At 42.2% G+C, this 7,002-nt stretch overlaps 1 pseudogene; it reads right to left on the minus strand.

The window, feature by feature from the left end:
- Nucleotides 1-1,539: 1,539 nt before the first annotated feature.
- LOC142357867 (5.8S ribosomal RNA) lies at nt 1,540-1,691 on the minus strand (annotated as a pseudogene).
- Between the last annotated feature and the right edge of the window lie 5,311 nt (nt 1,692-7,002).

The raw sequence follows: 7,002 nt of genomic DNA on the forward strand, positions 1-7,002 counted from the left end.
TCGCTTACTAGAAGCAACATAATACTCGCTGCAATACAGACCTCGGGAAACCCTCACCGTGAATAAGGTTCACTCACATATTTCACTACATTTTGCGTGGGATTGGAGATGAGGCTACTCGTTCTTGCTCAGTACTAGGCTGAAAATTAACGAAACTTCGTTACAAACGTTCACATGTTGATGTTTCCGCTTTCGCGTACTCGAAACAACATAATACTAGTCTTTGTAATTTAGTTTCATAATTTCAACTGTTCTCATGCAGAATTTTTGCTCATTCTTATCCCAAATTTTGACCTGGCTACTAGTTACACTCCTTGTACTTATTGCAAAATGACCACAAATTTCAACAGCTTTCACATGTTGCTGTTTCGGCTTTCGCTTACTACAGTCAACATAATACTCGTTGCAAAATAAGTGCTCGGCATCTACAATTTTCCAAAGACGAAGTTTCGCCAGTTCAATTTTCGCTCGCCAATTATGGCTACTAATTCACACGGTACTGAGCTCAACAACATTAAATTTGTTCAGCAAGACTTTCACATGTTGATGTTTTGGCTTTCGCCTACTAGAAGCAACATAATACTCGTCTTGTTAGCTCATTCAATGAGAATAGCTTTTCCCGTTGAGAATTTTTGCCTTCAATTGGCGTTGTAGTGAGTTTGGCTACTCAGATCACCAAATACTTGTGACAATTCGAACCAGAAATGTTTTCAATTTTCACATGCTGATGTTTCGGATTCAACCTACTAGAAGCAGCATAATACTTGTATTCAACAATTTCTGTATCAAATCCCAGTTTTCTCTGGTGCATCTTTGCCAAACTATTCCAAACTGCCTGAGTCTGAATACCAATTACAGGTACTAGTAAATGCACGTTACTAAGGACTATATAGTTCTAGGTTACTGTACACAACGACGTTCACATGTTGATGTTTCAGCTGCCGCTTACTAGAAACAACATAATACTTATCGTGCATACCTTTCCATAACTTGTCCTTTTCAGATGCATTAGTTTCCCTTTGTCTTGGCTTCTACAGTCAGACTGGCTACTAGTAACAGCACAGTACTAATCACATATCGTTCTACAGTTTGCAGACAACTTTCACATGTTGATGTTTCAGCTTTCGCCTACTAGAAACAACATAATACTCGCTGTATACATTTGTAGTTCTCTATGTAACTTTCATGTGAAGAAGTTTCGCCAGTCTTTTTGACTGTCTCAAATCTGAGTCATGCTTAGGCTACTAGTTGCTTCATAGTACTTATCGCCTCGAGATCATTGAACAAAACTTGATTTTCACATGTTGCTGTTTCAGCTTCCGCTTACTAGAAACAACATAATACTAGTCTCATTAAGTTCCGTCTCTTTGCAATTTTCTTATGAAGAAAATTCGCCATCACAATGACTCCAGCAGTTCTTGATCAAGGAATGCAATCATTGATCAGAATGCTATTATTTGAATCGGTTCTGCTTTAAGTGTTCCAATTTTATTGGAAGCACCAACAATAGAACATCAATGTGTTCAATCGAGAGTTATATAACCCTGAATCGGACGCAGTCAACAGCCGAAGCCGAGACCGCCTTTTGCGTTAGAGAGGTCGGTAAACAAATCTTGCGATTCATACCGAATTAACACATATAGCTGTGCTCCTCTTCGTAAAGCGAGCCAAGTGATCCCCTGTTGAAGGATGTATTTGGACCAATCTAGTAGCATTTGGTTTCCAACAAGCTCTCCCAAGTTAGCTTACTTATTGGGCTTTTCAACCAATTCGGTTGGCTACAAGCATCATCAAAGTACTAGCCACAGTTTGATCGCAAAATTCTACGACTTTCACATGTTGATGTTTCGGCTTGCGCTTAGCCTACTATAAGCAACATAATACTAGTCATATCATAGAGCGTGATCAGCTTGTGACGTTCTCATGATGAAGTTTCACCAACAGTGTCTCACTTCGAGCTTAAATCCAGCTACTAGTAACTACACAGTACTGACTGCAACGATAACTTTTATCTATACCTTTCACATGCTGCGCTTTCGGCCAGGGCCTACTAACGTCAACATAATACTCGATATAAACTTTTGTTCATGATGCAGCTTCCCCATGCAGAAGTTTCGCCTTCAAATGCTCTCTTGGCCATATGACGTAAGAAAAGGTTACTAGTAACATCACAGTACTAGCCACAGTTTGATTGCAAAATTCTACGACTTTCACATGTTGATGTTTCGGCTTGCGCTTAGCCTACTAGAAGCAACATAATACTAGTCATATCATAGAGCGTGATCAGCTTGTGACGTTCTCATGATGAAGTTTCACCAACAGTGTCTCATTTCGAGCTTAAATCCAGCTACTAGTAACTACACAGTACTGACTGCAACGCTAACTTTTATCTATACCTTTCACATGCTGCGCTTTCGGCCAGGGCCTACTAACGTCAACATAATACTCGATATAAACTTTTGTTCATGATGCAGCTTCCCCATGCAGAAGTTTCGCCTTCAAATGCTCTCTTGGCCATATGACGTAACACAAGGTTACTAGTAACATCACAGTACTAGCCACAATTTGATCGCAAAATTCTACGACTTTCACATGTTGATGTTTCGGCTTGCGCTTAGCCTACTATAAGCAACATAATACTAGTCATATCATAGAGCGTGATCAGCTTGTGACGTTCTCATGATGAAGTTTCACCAACAGTGTCTCACTTCGAGCTTAAATCCAGCTACTAGTAACTACACAGTACTGACTGCAACGATAACTTTTATCTATACCTTTCACATGCTGCGCTTTCGGCCAGGGCCTACTAACGTCAACATAATACTCGATATAAACTTTTGTTCATGATGCAGCTTCCCCATGCAGAAGTTTCGCCTTCAAATGCTCTCTTGGCCATATGACGTAAGAAAAGGTTACTAGTAACATCACAGTACTAGCCACAGTTTGATTGCAAAATTCTACGACTTTCACATGTTGATGTTTCGGCTTGCGCTTAGCCTACTAGAAGCAACATAATACTAGTCATATCATAGAGCGTGATCAGCTTGTGACGTTCTCATGATGAAGTTTCACCAACAGTGTCTCATTTCGAGCTTAAATCCAGCTACTAGTAACTACACAGTACTGACTGCAACGCTAACTTTTATCTATACCTTTCACATGCTGCGCTTTCGGCCAGGGCCTACTAACGTCAACATAATACTCGATATAAACTTTTGTTCATGATGCAGCTTCCCCATGCAGAAGTTTCGCCTTCAAATGCTCTCTTGGCCATATGACGTAAACACAAGGTTACTAGTAACATCACAGTACTAGCCACAATTTGATCGCAAAATTCTACGACTTTCACATGTTGATGTTTCGGCTTGCGCTTAGCCTACTAGAAGCAACATAATACTAGTCATATCATGGAGCGTGATCAGCTTGTGACGTTCTCATGATGAAGTTTCACCAACAGTGTCTCATTTCGAGCTTAAATCCAGCTACTAGTAACTACACAGTACTGACTGCAACGATAACTTTTATCTATACCTTTCACATGCTGCGCTTTCGGCCAGGGCCTACTAATGTCAACATAATACTCGATATAAACTTTTGTTCATGATGCAGCTTCCCATGCAGAAGTTTCGCCTTCAAATGCTCTCTTGGCCATATGACGTAACACAAGGTTACTAGTAACATCACAGTACTAGCCACAATTTGATCGCAAAATTCTACGACTTTCACATGTTGATGTTTCGGCTTGCGCTTAGCCTACTAGAAGCAACATAATACTAGTCATATCATAGAGCTTGATCAGCTTGTGACATTCTCATGATGAAGTTTCACCAACAGTGTCTCATTTTGAGCTTAAATCCAGCTACTAGTAACTACACAGTACTGACTGCAACAATAACTTTTATCTATACCTTTCACATGCTGCGTTTCGGCCAAGGCCTACTAACGTCAACATAATACTCGATATAAAATTTTGATCATGATGCAGCCTTTCCCATGCAGAAGTTTCGCCTTCAAATGCTCTCTTGGCCATATGACGGAACACCAGGTTACTAGTAACATCACAGTACTAGCCACAGTTTGATTGCAAAATTCTACGACTTTCACATGTTGATGTTTCGGCTTGCGCTTAGCCTACTAGAAGCAACATAATACTAGTCATATCATAGAGCGTGATCAGCTTGTGACGTTCTCATGATGAAGTTTCACCAATAGTGTTTCATTCGAATTGGTTCTGCTTTAAGCTCTCCAATTGTTTTGGATGAACCAGTTTTGCCCTTCGAAGCCACTTTTGTGAGCTTTTGTGGGTCTTTACCAAGAGGATATACCTCAAGGCCTCTTTCAATTCCTTTAAGTTCTTTCAACTCCTTTACAGTTTCTAGGTTCACATAGCTGCAAACCTTATTTCTAGTTTTAAGTCTGGCCAACTTGGGGAGAGTTGGTGCAGACCGTGACCAATTCTAGTAGGATGCCACAACAAGAATGTGATCAACTTAGCTTGTCGATGAACCTGCCCCACATTCAAACAACTCTATCGCCTTTTCCTCGTATAGTTATATGCGAGGCCTCTCATAGAGAGCGCTGTTAGCAACCTTTTCCACATAGACGATAAAGTTGTGAGTGTTTTGCACATGGCTGTTGTCATCACCACGTGACGAGTCAACTCAGCTTGACTCTCTACACTCCGACAAGCTTTGCACATACGCCTTTAGTTCAGTATGTGTCTTTAATCTGACTCCGGTGCCTCAAGCCGGAAAAATTGTCAGATTATGATCATTATCGGTTAGTCATCCCGATGCAAGATCGTATCGTACTGTCTTTGTCTACCTCCAGATTCCGAAGAACAGGAGGAGACTCTCCCAGACCTACATATCTGGGAGAATGTTCAGAGGGCCGAGAAGCTGTGGATTACTCTCCCCTAAGAACTGACTAAACTTTACCCTCGTCCAAGGTAAGTTTATTTTAGCTAGCCTTCTATGTAAAGGATCTGAGGCTAAGCTGTGTTTTTTCGAGCCTTTGGCTCGGAGCAAGTTCAGTGGGCGCCCCGAGTAGCTCAACTCTTTCCCACTGAACAGCGCAACGCTCTGTCACTCGCTGGGATTTTTGCGTGTTCGGTTCTAACCACGCGACTTGTGGACCTTTTTAGGCCTTTCTCATTCACAAGTCTATAGCTGGGCTTCTATAACCCAGCTTCTGAGATCTAGATAGCTGCAGTTCTGCTAGGCTGCTTTTGCTAACTAGTCTCCCTTTAAGCAGTCCCTTGCCATGACTGCTGAACTATGTATCCACACAAGTAGTTTTTGAGCTCGATACATAATTCGAGATTGTTGCCAAGCAATCTCTAGCGACAGAGCGTCATGCGCACTACAGACATGGCCTCTACCAGCAGCCATGCCCGAAGGAATCAATCACTGATCCTTCCGCAGGTTCCCCTACGGAAACCTTGTTACGACTTTTACTTCCTCTAGACAATTAAGCTCGATCCGCTTCATCCCGTTGCCGGAGACCGAAGTCCCAACAGTAGGAATTTGCAATTCTTGCTTAACTATCCAATCAGTAGTAGCGACGGGCGGTGTGTACAAAGGGCAGGGACGTAATCCCTATGAGTTGTTGACTCATAAGTACCAGGAATTCCTGGTTCACGTCTGCAAGTTACAACAGACGATCCCCTTGAAGCGCTGTACTTTTCTCTGATTGCCCAGTCCATTTCGGACCAAGGGCTGAGTACTCAATCTAAAAGTACACAGTGTAGCGCCGCGTGCAGTCCAGAACATCTAAGGGCATCACAGACCTGTTATAGCCTCACTTCATCTGCGGTATTTAATTCCGCATAGTTCCTCTAAGAAGTGTTTGAATTCACATATAGTGAATTTCATTATTTAGATGGAGAAGATCTCGTTCGTTATCGGAATTAACCAGACAGATCACTCCACTAACTAAGAACGGCCATGCACCACCGCCCATATAATCATGAAAGATATTCAATCTGTCAATCCTTAAGATGTCTGGACCGGGTGAGTTTTCCCGTGTTGAGTCAAATTAAGCCGCAGGCTCCACTCCTGGTGGTGCCCTTCCGTCAATTCCTTTAAGTTTCGATTTTGCAACCATACTTCCCCGAACCAATAAACTTTGGTTTCCCGGTTAATCTCTTGCCAAGTCAAGATCGACTTTGACAAATTGTAGGTTGGTATAGTTTATGGTCAGAATTACGAGGGTATCTAATCCTCTTCAATACTCTGACTTTCGTTCTTGATTAATGAAAACATTCTTGGCAAATGCTTTCGCAGTAGTTTGTCTTGCCACGATCCAAGAATTTCACCTCTAACGTAGCAATACAAATGCCCCCGTCTGTTCCTTTCAATCATTACCGCACTCAGCCAACCGGCATCAATCGAGTAGCGGGTCATTCTCCATTATTCCATGCTTTATTATTCGATCCCAAAGGATGCTTTGAACACTCTAATTTCTCAGGGTGAAAACACCGTTTCCACAGTTCGTCACATTTAAGTGCAAACTATTTCTTCGATGCGAAGGATGAGCGGAACGAGTCAACAGATTTAACTGAAGACCATGTTGCCGTTCTACTCAAACAGATCCAACTATGAGCTTTTTAAACGCAGCAACTATTGCATACGCTTGTAGAGGCTGGTATTACCGCGGCTGCTGGCACCAGACTTGCCCTCTACTCGTTCATCAATGGAGCTTTAAGTCCATTCCATTCTGATTACAAACCATAAAGGTTCATATCATTAATTTCTAGTCACTACCTCCTCGTGCGGAGAGTGGGTAATTTGCGTGCCTGCTGCCTTCCTTGGATGTGGTAGCCGTTTCTAAGGCTCCCTCTCCGAATCGAACCCTGATTCCCCGTTACCCGTCACAACCATGGTAGTCCGTTACACTACCATCATAGGTTGATAGGTCAGAAATTCGGAAGTTCCGTCCCCAAGCCGAAGCTATCTGGGATCTTTCAGTTACTAGGACTCATCACGGGATGTGTCTGTACTT

Source organism: Convolutriloba macropyga, unplaced genomic scaffold (genome assembly GCF_964194025.1).
Source record: "Convolutriloba macropyga unplaced genomic scaffold, txConMacr16.3 SCAFFOLD_6056, whole genome shotgun sequence".
NCBI classification, from domain to species: domain Eukaryota; kingdom Metazoa; phylum Xenacoelomorpha; order Acoela; family Convolutidae; genus Convolutriloba; species Convolutriloba macropyga.